The sequence below is a fragment of the Monodelphis domestica genome, chromosome 5 (assembly GCF_027887165.1).
Source record: "Monodelphis domestica isolate mMonDom1 chromosome 5, mMonDom1.pri, whole genome shotgun sequence".
In the NCBI taxonomy this organism is placed as follows: domain Eukaryota; kingdom Metazoa; phylum Chordata; class Mammalia; order Didelphimorphia; family Didelphidae; genus Monodelphis; species Monodelphis domestica.
The window spans coordinates 150,590,215-150,604,212 of record NC_077231.1 but is presented as its reverse complement, the minus strand read 5'-3'; the positions used below and the strand labels follow the sequence as shown (position 1 = coordinate 150,604,212).

Genomic DNA, 13,998 nt, shown 5'->3' with positions numbered 1-13,998 from the left:
TATCGACTGTGCCACCCCCTCATCCCCACCCCCACCCAGTGATTGTCTCTCTCCTCCAGCTCTAGTTTTGTCTAGCCTCTTTATTATAATAAGGACCACTTGGTATCCCTTTTTCTGCAAAGTAGGTTAATGTATTCCTTCCTTGGAGAAGTGGTGAAAGATGTACTGAAAAGATTTTGGACCTCATGTCCCAGGGGCTTGCTCTATAGCACTTCCAGACTCTGTGTGTGGGAAACCTCTTTCAAAAAATTTGGGCAATCATTGCTCTCAGGCTGGAAGGGGCTTTTCACTATGGAAAGGGGTATCTTAAAAGTCAAGATTTTCTATGACAACTGATGAATGAGACGAGCATTTGACATGTGGTAGAGTCCTTTATAATGTACTCTAAATGCCTCTGTTAGAAGTTCTACCGAGTGATTACAATGTTGTTTTTATAATAACTTTAAAACTGCTAGAAAATATCCATATTCACTTAGCAGAGTAATTGAATAAATAAAGAAGGCAGGGTTTTGTTTTAGACCTTGGATGTTTACTCTGTATTTAATTATTGGTGCTCAGACAGGACCTTTTGATACACCTCTTTGTCTTAATACAGTTTCCTTTTGGTGGTCATTTAATTTGGTCAGAGTCCTCCAAGATAGTTTTTGAACTGGGATCATATATAAAATAGTCTTTTCTCATTGGATGCTATGGCTCCTTCATAAAGTTCTTTGGTTCAGAAGCTCTCCAAAGCACTGGTTATTTAATTTTTATTCACTGGAAGTACAAAAGAGACCAAAGTGAGAGGATATTACCAAAGGTTCTAATCTTGGCCTCTTGGTTGACTTCCTACCTTATTGCTCAGCAGACACCCTCCCTTGTTCTTCTTTTCCATACAGCTAGAGTAACAGTGCTCACATACATATTTCAGTATAAAGTGCTATAAAAAAAGGATATTTTTAGAAGCTGGTTTTTGCTGTAGTTGTTTTAAAAAAAATATGCTTCCTAACGCACTAACCATAATAGAAGCTGATTCTTATTTTCCTTTATTGACTAGGTGAGGTTTAAATGCTTTGGGTGATAGCTCTATAATCTGTTCATTTCTCCCCCTGTGTTGGAATTATCCCCTCAGGCAAACTATCAGGGTAGTGTGCCCTCCTAGGCTCAGAATAGAACTGCAGATCTATTGGTCTGAGCTCATATTCTTACACAAGCGGAACTCTCATTGACTTCACTGGGAGTTCCCTCTATAAAAGGATTCAGAATCCAGGCACTTTGGAAATCACATTGGAGAGCTATTAAAATGGCATGCTGTAGCAAGAAAAAGAAATTGAACATCAGTATCTTGATGTTTTGTGGTTTATTATCAATCGAATTTGAAGGTTAGCTACTCTTAGCAAGTATTCGACTTGTTTCTTATTACAAATCAAGCCTACAAAGCACAAAGATTATTTTATGGAATTTATGGAATCTCTGCTATATAAGGGACTCAGATATTATTCCCCCCACACACACTTCATAGAGTCCAAGAGATTTGGGGCTTTCAAAAAGAAACACCTTCAGTTTTCTTGCATACATATGCTGTAGCTGGAAATTATCACTTAACCCATCAAAAATTTAAATCCCACTTGAATCTGGTAACTTGCCATATCGACTCAATTCATAGGGCAGGAACAGATTGTTGGAGTAAATTCTTACTATGACGGGTTGCAAGATGTGTACTCCCTTGATTATGTTTGCTTCCAGTTCTTACACTGCCACATGCTAGCTTATTGAAGGCTTTGGTTGTAGGATGAATTACCCAGTGGTCTTTAATTTTAATCAGGGATAGGATCAATGAGAATGCATTTTTATTTCTGAAGTCTGTGCTAAATGCCTTATTCATGTTATATTTCTAGTTGAACATTCAGTCTGGGTTTTTCCCCGCTAATTTTTGCATGGGTTTGCATCAGATTTTAGGGCACCGGGCATTGTGATGGAATTGACAAGTAAAGCTTCTGAGAGGTATAGTTTGGTGGGTTATGCTTACTTAATAACTTAGTGACAGTTTAAAGCAAATGTTAAGGTAAATTGGACATCAGGCTATAATTTCATTATACCATGTAATAGATTTAACCAGACTAAATCATGGGTGCTTAATTCATTTTTGCCTTGCATAATTGGCATATAAATATGCATGAGATTAACTGGAAGTGCCAAAATGGGGTGGCAAAAGGGTCTATCATGTTAAATCTAGGGCAGTTGAAATGAAGGCACCTGAGTCCCCCCTGCTTCCCTGGGTAAGTAAGGTGGCTACACTTGACACAGCCAGAAACAGACAGAGGTGACAGCTGGCCTTTTGCTTAATCACAGGCCCTGTCTTGTCAGTGATACATGAACTCAGCACATGTTTTGGCTGGATTCAGTTGGGTGCTCCTGTTATTTTCCTTTTATATATCATGCAATCCCCAAAGGTGCCCAGCTTAATGGACAGGCTTCTAACTGTCCTCCCAGCAGACTGTGACACAAAACTTAAAAGTCTAACCATGACTTCCAACTGAAAAAGGTAAGACACACTCATACACAAATGCATACACATACACACACATAGAGGGAAGTGACTGGCACAATAGACACAACCATCGAGGCAAAAGAAGGAATTTTATAATTAATCCGGTTGGTGCATTTTTTAAAGGTCTCTTTTTAATTTACTTTTTAATCCTCTGTCCTTCATAATTCCTTTTAATCCTCTGTGATGCTTTCAGTGAATGATGCTGGCAAAAGGATTTCTGTTGTTTTAGCTCTCTGTGCTGCTTGCCTGCCAATGCCTACTTCAGGATTTGCAAAGAGCACCTGGCTAAGACTGCCTAATATCAAGCCAATTCTTTACTCTGTGTGTGTGTGTGTGTGTGTGTGTGTGTGTGTGTGTGAGAGAGAGAGAGAGAGAGAGAGAGAGAGAGAGAGAGAGAGAGAGAGAGAGAGAGCAGTGTGTGCCAGTGGGAAAGCTGCAGAACAATTCCAGTATCAAAGACTTGGTGTTTGGGCTGGGTATTTTTCCTGTTCATTTGAAAAAAGTTTAGAATGGACTTCACCAAATATTTACCTGGATCAGTAGAGAGTTGGATAGGATCAACTTTTTATCTAGTCACATGGTTTGATGGGGATATGATTGGAGATTTTGGCTTTAAATGATCACTCTATTGCAAATATTAATAACATGGAAATAGGTTTTGAACAATGATACATGTATAACCCAGTGGAATTTCCTGTCAGCTCCAGGAGGGGGAAGGCAAGAGGGAAGGGGAAAAACATGAATCATGTCACCATGGAAAAATATTATTAATTAATTAATTTAATTTTTTAAGACACCTATTCAGGAAAATTGAAAGGGAAATCTTTAAAATAATCAATTTTGCAAATCAGCAAATGATTCAGAAGGAATTCAGGGATTTAAGAATACTTTGGTAGACTTTCTTATTATTTAATCCTTTTTCTTGAAGGCTAATTTTCTTTAAAGAAACTCTTATAATCACAAAAGTTCCCTTAGAGAGAGGCTATTTTTTTTTTATAGACCAAACACGAATCTAGAATTTTGCACTTGCTTGTTCTAACTGGATCAGTTTTGTCCTATAGAATGAAGTCCTCTGAGATAGGTCCTCTGTCATGGTCAGGACATTTCATGAAGTAGAAACTAAATGAGAAAAGAAAGAAGGAAGTCTGAGAAGAAATTAAAGAAGATCATGAGTATCTACTGGTATTTGAGAATCACTGCTTAAACTTTATCTTGTTTATTAAACACTTTCCTGCCTTAAGTAACAAATGTCATAGAAATAGTTCAAATGCTAGACTTATAGAAGCATTGGATTTGTAGAAAACTATTAAATATAGATTTAAGCTGTCAAAATAGTAAAATACAGGCAGTGCCATTAAATACAAAAAGCACACTGGTGTGTAAAAAGTTTTATAGTATGTTAGACTGGTTATTGTAGAGTATATGAAATCCCTGAAGCCATTTACAATTGTTGTAAATATGTTTGGCACTTTGCAAAGACAGATCAGTATATATAAATGTTTTAGTCCTATTTTGCAGGAAGAGAACAGCTAGTATTTCTCTGATTTTATCTTATGAATAGAGTGTGGTATTTATATCTGTGGATGTAGACCTAAGAATTTTTTTTAAGGATTATACAGGAATAAAATCAGGACTTTTTCAGATGTGTAACTTCATTATTGAAAGTTCCTCTACAAAAGCAGATGAGTGGCTGCTGGCCAACTTACAGTCTTAGAGAGTTGCCTGGGCTACTGGGAAATTAAGTGACTTGACCAGTGCACATAACCAAAATGTCAGCGACATGGCTTGAACTAACATGGCATCTTCTTGATGCCAGTTTTTTATCTACTGCACAATGCTTCCTAGCATGGAAAGGCCCATTTAGTCAGCATGAATGACTTCTAGGGAGAATATGTTTATCACCAGTGATAGGAACAGAGATTTAGAGCTAGAAGACACATTAGAGATGATCTACTCCAATGTCCTTATTTTATAAATGGAAAAACTAAGCCCTAGAGAACTTACAAAGGGCCACATAGCAGTCAATGGCTGAATGGTGATCTGAACCCAGATCCTTTGACATCAAACCCAGAGTACTATATATAGTGTTCGTGCATATATATGAGTGTACACACACATATATACACATAAAAATAGCCCAGACAACCCTCTTTTGAAAATCACCTGTTCATCTTCATTGGCAGAAGGAGTTTCTTTACTGAGAGTTCTCTTTATTAATGGAATTATGATCTAAAAAATGGTCCTGGTTTTATACCTTCATGTTCCTGAAAAAGTCTATGTGTGTATAGACACACATATCCATTATATATGTGACTGAATATATCCATATCAAATAGTATATATAATATTCAGCACAATATAGTCTAGCAGAGATATAGTTTAATAATCATTTTCTGTCTTAATGTATAATTGAGCAAGAGGAAACCGGAATTGGAGCATTTGGATATAATCTAGTTAAAACTTCAGTGCAACATATAGCTAAAGAAATATTTCCTTGCCATGAAAGGTTGCCATATGAAGAGAGGTTCTTGAGAAAACCTGCAGACTTGTGTTTTCTAGGAGCCTTTGGATCAGCTAAAAGTGGTTTGAGGTGAAAAATCAAAGCTGTTAAGGAAATGGGGACTTTTCAAGTTCTATAATCCTATGACAATTTCAGTATAAGAAAAATGGAAATATAAGTGCCTATACTAATTGTACAGGAAATGGATTATCCTCTCCTCTACATTAATTCAATTAGCTCTCCTTTAGTCTTTTTCTTTTAAAGGCTACTAAAAGGAACTAGATGTAATATTCTGGAAGAAGGAGTTTGGTTTAGTTTAGTTTAAGTGTTGAGAGAACTTATCATGTGGGTTGAGTCTCATTTAGCCAGTTTTGGTAAGAGGTGAGAAAAAATAAAATGAAAAGCAGACCTGAGCCAAATGAATTATAAGGAATGAAGCTATGGAGAAACTTAAAGCAAATGTGGATTACTGTGGAAAATGGCAAAGTCATGGGAACAAGTGAAAAAGAAATAGACAATATGCTTTCAAGATATCAATGTTATTGAAAAATGAAGGGAAAACTCCTATGGTCAGAGAGATCTTTCTGAGGCCAAGTTCTTTGCTATTTCTGTACAGCAAGAACAAGAAATGAAAGTAATACCTCAGTAATGCATGAAATGGACACAGCATCACCTTGCCTTCTAGGTGTCATGAAGAAGTCTATAACCCATAATTAAATGGCTCTAGGTAATTAGAAGACATTATTTAACATATGTACAACATGCTACATTTGTGAAGTGCTTTGTGACGTCTTAGAATCCCTCAGTAAGAAGATGGTGACTACTTTCAAGAGAAAATGAGTATATAGTTAATCCTAGGAAACAATTCAGCCTACAACTGTCATGTCATCTTATAGATGAAGGATCTGAAACAGAGAAGGCTGAATTTTTCAAGGTTACACTATAAACTGAGAACAGAAAAAAAGGTCATAATATAGAAGTTTCTAGGACATTGCTAAATGGCCAGCCGCATGGCTTCCATGATCACATAAATCAGCTTACTGGTAGCCTGAGTTCTGTAAAACCGTTGCAGCATCCATTAGGTCTTCCCTGGGTTCAGAGCTCTGTCTAAGTGGATTATTCTGACAGTGGGTAAAAACAAGAGAAAAGAAAGAATAGAAGATGTCAAGAAACAACCTTCTTAGTTTAGTATAGAAAGCCATAGGATGACAAATGTCAGAATAAGAAGGGTTCTTAAAGCTCAGCTATTCAGAAGCCCTCACTTTACAAGTGAGGAAATTAATGCCCAGAGAGTTGAAATAGCCTGATTAAACCACCTTAGTAGAAAGTAGCAGAGACTAAACCAAAAAATAAAGAGAAGATTTGGGTGAAAGGATGGAGCAGGGAATAGAGAATTATAGCCATCTTCAGTTTTGTGATCAAAAAGTAAATTAATGACCTAAGCCAAATTTGATTTAGTCTCAATCTTGGTTTTCAAATATATAGAAAACTTTAAGGTTTGCAAAGTACTATACAAATAGTATATCATTTGATTCTCTAAACAACCTTGGGTGATAGATGCTATTATTATTCACATTTTACAGATGAGGGAATGGAGGTAGATGGGTTAAATAACTGCCCTGGGTCATACAGCTAGTAAATGTCTTAGACTGGATTTGAAATCAGGTTTTCCAGACTCCCAGTCCAGTACTCTATCCACTGTGCTACCTTGCTGTCCACATCTGCAAGTTCAACTTCATTTATGAAAGATGATCCATAATATACTATTATCTTTCTCTGGTAACCAAACAAGATAGGTTTGGCTTCTCACAACACCGTTAAATTTACACCTTTTCAATAATTTTCCAGAACCCTAAGATTATGAGCAATTCTCAGTGGTAGAGTCATAGATTGAGAACTGGAAATCACCTTGTCTCATGGGTTTAAAGCTGGAAAGGACCTCAGAGGCCATCTAGTCTACCTCCCTCCTCTTAAAGATGAAGATGTGGAGGCCCAGAGAGATTAAGTGAGAAGCTGCCCATGTCTACATCTCAGAACTATGCTTCAAACCCATGCCCTCTGACACCAAATTTCTACTATGCCACATTGCCTCATGTCTTGGTCCAAAGATGACACATCAGTGACCACAAGACCTCAAATAGCAAACTTTAATCTAACTAGAATATGAAGTTTGTCAGATACCATTGAACACAAATGGACAGCTAGGTGGTGCAGTGAATAGAATACTGGGCATGGAGACAGGAAGACATCATCTTCCCAAGTTCAAATCCAGCCTAAGACACTAACTGATTCTGGGCAAGTCACTTAACCCTGTTTGCCTCAGTTTCCCCATCTATAAAATAAGCTGGAGATGGAAATAGCAAAACACTAGTATCTTTGCCAAGAAAATACCAAATTGAGTTACAAAGAATTGGACATGACTGAGAACAACTGAACAAAAACATTTAACACAAGGTAGGATAACATGCCATTTTCCATAGTAAATGCAGTCTTATAAGTCCAGTTTGCTAAATCAACTTGAGGAGCTTTAAAAAACTAAGATGCTGGGGGAATATGGGTTATTCTAAGGGGTAAATGGGAAAATTTCCCAAAGAATTGTACAAATAAAAAGGAAAAATTATTTTCAAAGTCCAAAAGCAAATTAGCAAGATAACTTAACCACTTTTGTTTAGACTCTATGGGAGCACATTTTTGTAAGACAAGAGCAAGGAGAGACTTGTTTTGAAAAGAGGTCCTTTTTTTTTTTTTACAAAGGGAGAAGCTTTTGATGCAAATAAAACTTAACATTGGGAGGGGGGAGGAATAAGTCCACACCAAGACAGGAAGAAAATAATACCAATAATAAGCTCCTATCTCTAAAGGTATAAAAATGAACAAAGGGAATGGCTTTCATGTTTATAGTACTCCTTCTAAGACCCTTAGGGAGCAAGTACAATCCTTTATTTTTTAAGCAAAAGAAATAAAGAGATTATGTGATTTTCCAGAGATTAGAGAATGAGTCACAATGAAACAAGGAATTAAATATGCTTCTGTTTAATAATTCTTGAATTCTATGCTGGGCAGCCAAGTAAAGAAAACCTGTGTTCATCTTATAAGACCTCTACAAGAGACATAGGGCCTGATTTAAAATTTTTATTAAAAAAATAGAAAACACAAAAGAATGTTTTAAAATATTCTTCCAACCAGTAAATTATGGTAGGAATTTTATCTTTAGCCATGACATATGTGTTATTTTCTTTACTCTTCAAGATGGAGATTGGAGGTGATTGTGATATGGCAGGAGGGAATGAATGGCCAGCTGTAAGCATGGATGGAGGCCAATAGTACTTTACAAAATGTGTTTGTGTTAAAAATGTTCTTGTACTATAACTTCTAATCATTTTTTTGCAGTCTTGGTAAATAGTGCATGTCTCTTGAGTGGGGCATTGACTGCTTCATGTGGTTTCAAGGAGTATTAAATTTTGTTTTGATCTATTTTTATTTTTGCTTTGAATTTTAAGGATAAATAAGACAAAGTAGGGCATCTTGCAGTGGTATTCCCCAAAGAATTAAGAGCACTTAAACTTTCTGACAAGTATACTCTCTCAAGTGCTAGTTACTCTATAAATAGTTAAATCATAATAAATTATACTTTTTATTGACAATATAACTTCCCTCTAATTCCCCTTATACTTTATCTCTGATTTGGCTTTTACAAACTCCTAGATCTTCTATTCAGAGATATTTGGGACATTAATGCTGGTAAAATACTCTTAATCACTGCAATGATAGCTGCTTATTCAATGTAAAGAGTTAATTCCAACCTCAAACTCTTCATAATGTGGCTCCAACCTACTTTTCCATATCACCTCTCTTCACATAGTCTAAAGTTTAGCCAAACCAATTTTCTTGCTGTTCCTCCTTAACGTCCTCAAATCCAGATAGATTTTTTTAAAATTTAACTCTTTTTTTACTATCTTTAAATTAAATTCTCCTTTGCACCTGTAATAAATGCTAGTTTGTTTTGTTTTGTTTTGTTTTTTCTCCCAGCAATCAAAGACAATACCTGAGATGGAACAGTATAAGTATGGTCACCTGTGGACATAAAATGAATTACATGGGCATTACTGTGACTCAAATAATAAATGTAAAAAGCAAAGAAAGAAATGTTGTCATGGCCTGGTCTATTAGATAAAGGGCTCGAGTTGGAATCAAGAGGATGTGATGAGTTTGAATTTTGCTTCTTTTACTTCTTCACTGTTTGACTTTGGAACCTCAAAACCTCTCTTGGCATCAGTTTTATCATCATAAAATGGGGATAATAATAGCACCCACCTCAAAGCAATGTTGTAAGGATTAAAAGAAATACTATATATAAAATAGAAACCTTAAAGATATATATAATGTATATAATATACACAAATTACATATAAATATATGTATATGTGTATATATAAAATCCTCCTGCTGCTGCTGCTACTGTAATACAATAATACTGATTCTTCTCCTGCTTGTCTGATCACTCTTCCTCAATCTTCATTTCTTCCTTCTCTGTTTCTGGCCCCATTATTATCTCCCCAGACCTCTGTCTCATATAATTTTCTCTTCTCTCCCTCTCTGTTCTATCTCTTGTTGAGCTCATCTCTTCCTTTGAGTTTGAATATCACTTCTATCCTCCTTAATCTCTACATCTAGTCCAAATTTCTCTCTGGAATTCCAGGTGAACATTGTCCACTCCTTTCTAGATATATCATCCTTCATGCCACATACGTATCTTGAACACAACTCTTGCCTGGACTATTGCCATAGTTTCCTACTTGGTCACCTTCTCTTTCTTGGCCACCAGTCTTTCCCATCTCCAATCCATTCTCCAAACAATTTCCAAAATAACCCTTCAAAGTTATGTATCTGCCCGTTTTGCTTCCAAGTTCATCAAGCTTCTTTGTGGCTCGCCATTACTTGCATGTTAAAATGTAAGCTTGTTAGCCAGGGATCAAAGCTTACCAGTCTGGCTCTACTTACCTTTCTAACTTTAATTTATGATACTCTCTTTCATTAACGTTATAGTCCAGCATTGAAATGGAACTTTTGTGGAGGATAATTGAAGATAACAAAAATGCTATTCTATACATACCCCACATAGAATTATATTTTATATTATTATTTTATTTATATTTTAGGCCTTGAAGTTGAATTATTTGCTATGAAGCATTCTGGATTTTCATCTATTCATTTGCTTTCTGCATCTTGTTGAATCTTACTTTACTGTTTTTTTTTTATTTAAGTTAATTTATTTAGTCAATTTAGAACATTATTCCTTGGTTACAAGAATCACATTATTTCCCTCCCTCCCCTCACCCCACCTTTCCAGCAGCCAATGCGCAATTTCACTGAGTATTACATGTGTCCTTGATCAAAACCTATTTCCATGTTGTTAGTGTTTGCACTAGGATGTTCATTTAGAGTCTACATCCCTAGCCATATCCCCTTAACCCATGTATTCAAGCAGTTGTTTTTCTTCTGTGTTTCTACTCCCACAGTTCTTCCTCTGGATATGGATAACGTTCTTTCTCATAAGTCCCTCAGAATTGTCCTGGATCATTGCATTGCTGCTAATAGAAAACTATGCTACATTCGATTGTACTACAGTGTATCGGTCTCTGTGTACAATGTTTTCCTGGTTCTGCTCCTCTCACTCTGCATCAATTCTTGGAGGTTGTTCCAGTCCCCATGGAATTCCTCCACTTTAGTATTCCTTTGAGCACAGTAGTATTCCATCACCAACATATACCACAATTTGTTCAGCCATTCCCCAATTGAAGGGCATCCCCTCATTTTCCAATCACTTTACAGTTTTATCAGAGTTCCATGAATTTAGGGTTTAACAAAATTCCCTGGCTTTAAAAAGTTTGACGTCATTGTACAGAATGGAAACTTGCTAAGTATTTGTATAACTATCTGATGGCAAATTTAACAGTTTTGAAATCAGTAATTATAACCTACTTTGAGATCCACACTTGCATAGCTTTTACTGCACATCTAAGGTCTTTCCTTACTAGCTAATCTGGGCTTTTCGTGAATGAGTGAAGCACTAAGGGTGAAAATAGTAACTTTCAATGTAATTTATAAAATTCTTGGCAGGTGTTTTATTAAGTAAATCACATTGGGACAAAGATAGTGAAGAGAAAAATGGAAATCTGTGGTTTGGGTTTCCATACTATGGACTAGTTACCTAGGCAACCACCTGTGATTGAGTACAAGTGTTAACTGAAGTGTGGGTAGATTTGGAGATATATAAGAGTTTCTGTGCACAGGGAAAGGAAAGACTAAATCTTTGGCAGAATCCTTAGGTCTTTAATTGGTAATATATATAATATATATACTGGATTTAAGAGAACTTTTGGAACTATTGATAAGCATTTGTGAAAGTGGTAGGATGGACTATGTTGCAAGAGAATCAAATACCTTCTAACTTCAACAATATATAATATTTTTTTATTTTGTTGTATATATTGTGTATTTTGTTGTATATATGTTGTATATATTGTATTGTTATATATAACAATATATAAATAATTAAGAAGCCTACAATAGAAGATTCACTGGAATGGATATGGGGGAGAGGCTGTAAGAAAATCTCCCTCTACCAATGGAGAATGGCACCTTTTCTGAAACTTGCTTTCCTAGAGAGTTATCTAGAGCACTAAGAGTGTAAGTAACTTACTCAGTATATTTTAGTATCAGGATTTGATACTAGTTCTTTCATGCTCCCTAGTTAATCTGAAATGCTACTTCTCAAAGATTACAAGTAAAATTAAAATTTGCATGTGAATCTTTCATATAGGAACATTTAGAGGGAAGTACAGTGATGGCTAATATTAATTCATTGGTGGTTCAGTATTTTAGCCTTTGAGATGTTTTAATAAAATTGCTTTTAAATCCAATGCTATTGAACATTACTGACATATCTCTAATAAAGTTCCATGCTGCAGTTGTGTCTTATTGATGATGAAGCAGGTGTTACATATAGAGAGATCTGATTGGTTGAAATTTTAATTTCTGAAATATCAGGAAGGTAGTTTAAAAAAAAATTCAAAAGATTTCTAGGAAAGTTCAGGAGGTAAACAAAAGCAATTCAAGCAGTCAGTAGAAATTTGCTTTTTGGTCAACCAATGAAACCAAAATACTCCTCAAAACTGTCATTTCTGTGCCTTGTTTCATGAATCGGTTTCCTTTCAATGACGTATGTGCAGTTATGCATGTGCTATAGTATGTCAGTAAATACACATGTGGTACATTGGTACATGATTATTCAGAGGTATATATGAATATAACCATAACATACATTTGTACGGTCCTTCACAATTACAAGATACAGTAGGTACATGCTTTCATTTGATCTCTATGACCATCCCCAGGGCCAGTATTATCTCTCTTTTATAGTAAGGAAACTGAAACTCAAACAGGTGAAATTGGCTGCCCAGGACACACAGATAATAAGTAGAATTGAGACTGAAATCTAAGTCTTGTGACTAATATTCTTTCCTCTCTTCCACTCTCTTGCTCTTTCCACTTAAGTCACAAAAATACAAATAGCGACATGCAGGTATGGAAGTGCACATACACATTTGGGTGGATGTATAAAGGTATAAATCCACAGACATCTGTAAATATAAGGACAGAGATAATATATAGGAACAATGAAACCACTGTATAACATTAACAATATGCTGTACAATATTCATAACTGTCTTGTCCCAGATCCGCCATTGTTCTTTCCGTATTTTTTTCTTTTGGGTTCTACTGTTCTTTATTGAAAATGGCTTCTTTTCAAGGTTTCTTGAAAAAGGATACAGGGAGGGATAGTGGAAAGGCATTCAATCTAATAACACCATATGCTAAGCATGACTTCTTTGTATACATTCATTCATTCTGTAGCCTAGTTTTTCCCATTTCAGGACATGGCAGCTCTGTTTTGGTCAAATAGGTTAAAAGAGCAGATGATGGTTTCTGTGAAAGAGCTGGGAAGATAATCTAGTTCCTGACATTTAAACTTCTTATAGCACATTAAATTGGAAATTGTAGAAGGGCAATTAAAATACTTTCTTCTCTTTCAGATATCTGAATACAGTTTCAGGGATATCGGAATGTTAATGTGGCACATGTGCCTGCCAAATACACGTCTTGCTGTGAATCTTCTCCAAAACTTTCTCTAGCTCAGACAATATATTATGTTACCACACTAAAAGATACTAAAGTATAGCATGTAGTTGGAATTTTGTACTCCAGGACTACGTTCCCCAGAATTCTTTTAGTATTTCCCAGAATTCCTTTTTCTTTCATCTTATAAATAAGTGTGCTATAACCCTGCCTTCTCTGGCTCTTCTTCCTGAGCTCTCTTGCTTGCTTGCTCTTCCATGCTCCCAAGCTGGGATCCTCCTCTTTACTAAGGCTATCACTATCCTTTACTTCTAGTTATTATTAATAAATCTTAAAAAAGTATAATACTTAAAGTATTTCGATATTGATTTTTAATCTGACAATAGACTGTAAGTGGTAATGAGGTAGGACTTTAGTTGACTCTAACAATAACAGTAGGGGTAGCTAGGTGGCTTCAGTGAGTAGAGATCAAAGTCTAGAGATAGGAGGTCCTGGGTTCAAGTCTAGCTTCAGATACTTCCTAAATGTGTGACTCTAAGCAAGTCACTTAGCCCTGATTGTGTAGTCCTTACCACTCATGCCGTGGAACCACTACTTGGAAAAGGTAAGAGTTAAAAAAAAAAAAAACTGGCCCAAAGAAAGGAAGAAAAAAAAGAAATGAGTTTTGTTGAGTGTTTTTTTATATAGTGCCTACCATGTTCCGTGCCCTGCATTCTACAAAAATCATTTAATTTGATCCTCACAGCACCCTGTGAGGTAGATGCTGATATCATTCCCATTTTACAGTTGAAGAAACTGAGGATATGGATTAAATGAATTATCCAGAGTC

General features: G+C 35.8%; 1 protein-coding gene across 2 annotated transcripts in view; it reads left to right on the top strand.

Annotated features, from left to right (window-relative positions):
* The window catches only part of FRMD4A (FERM domain containing 4A), a 743,442-nt gene that overhangs the window by 207,864 nt on the left and 521,580 nt on the right, over positions 1-13,998 (top strand). The gene's annotated exons all lie outside the window — the stretch shown is intronic.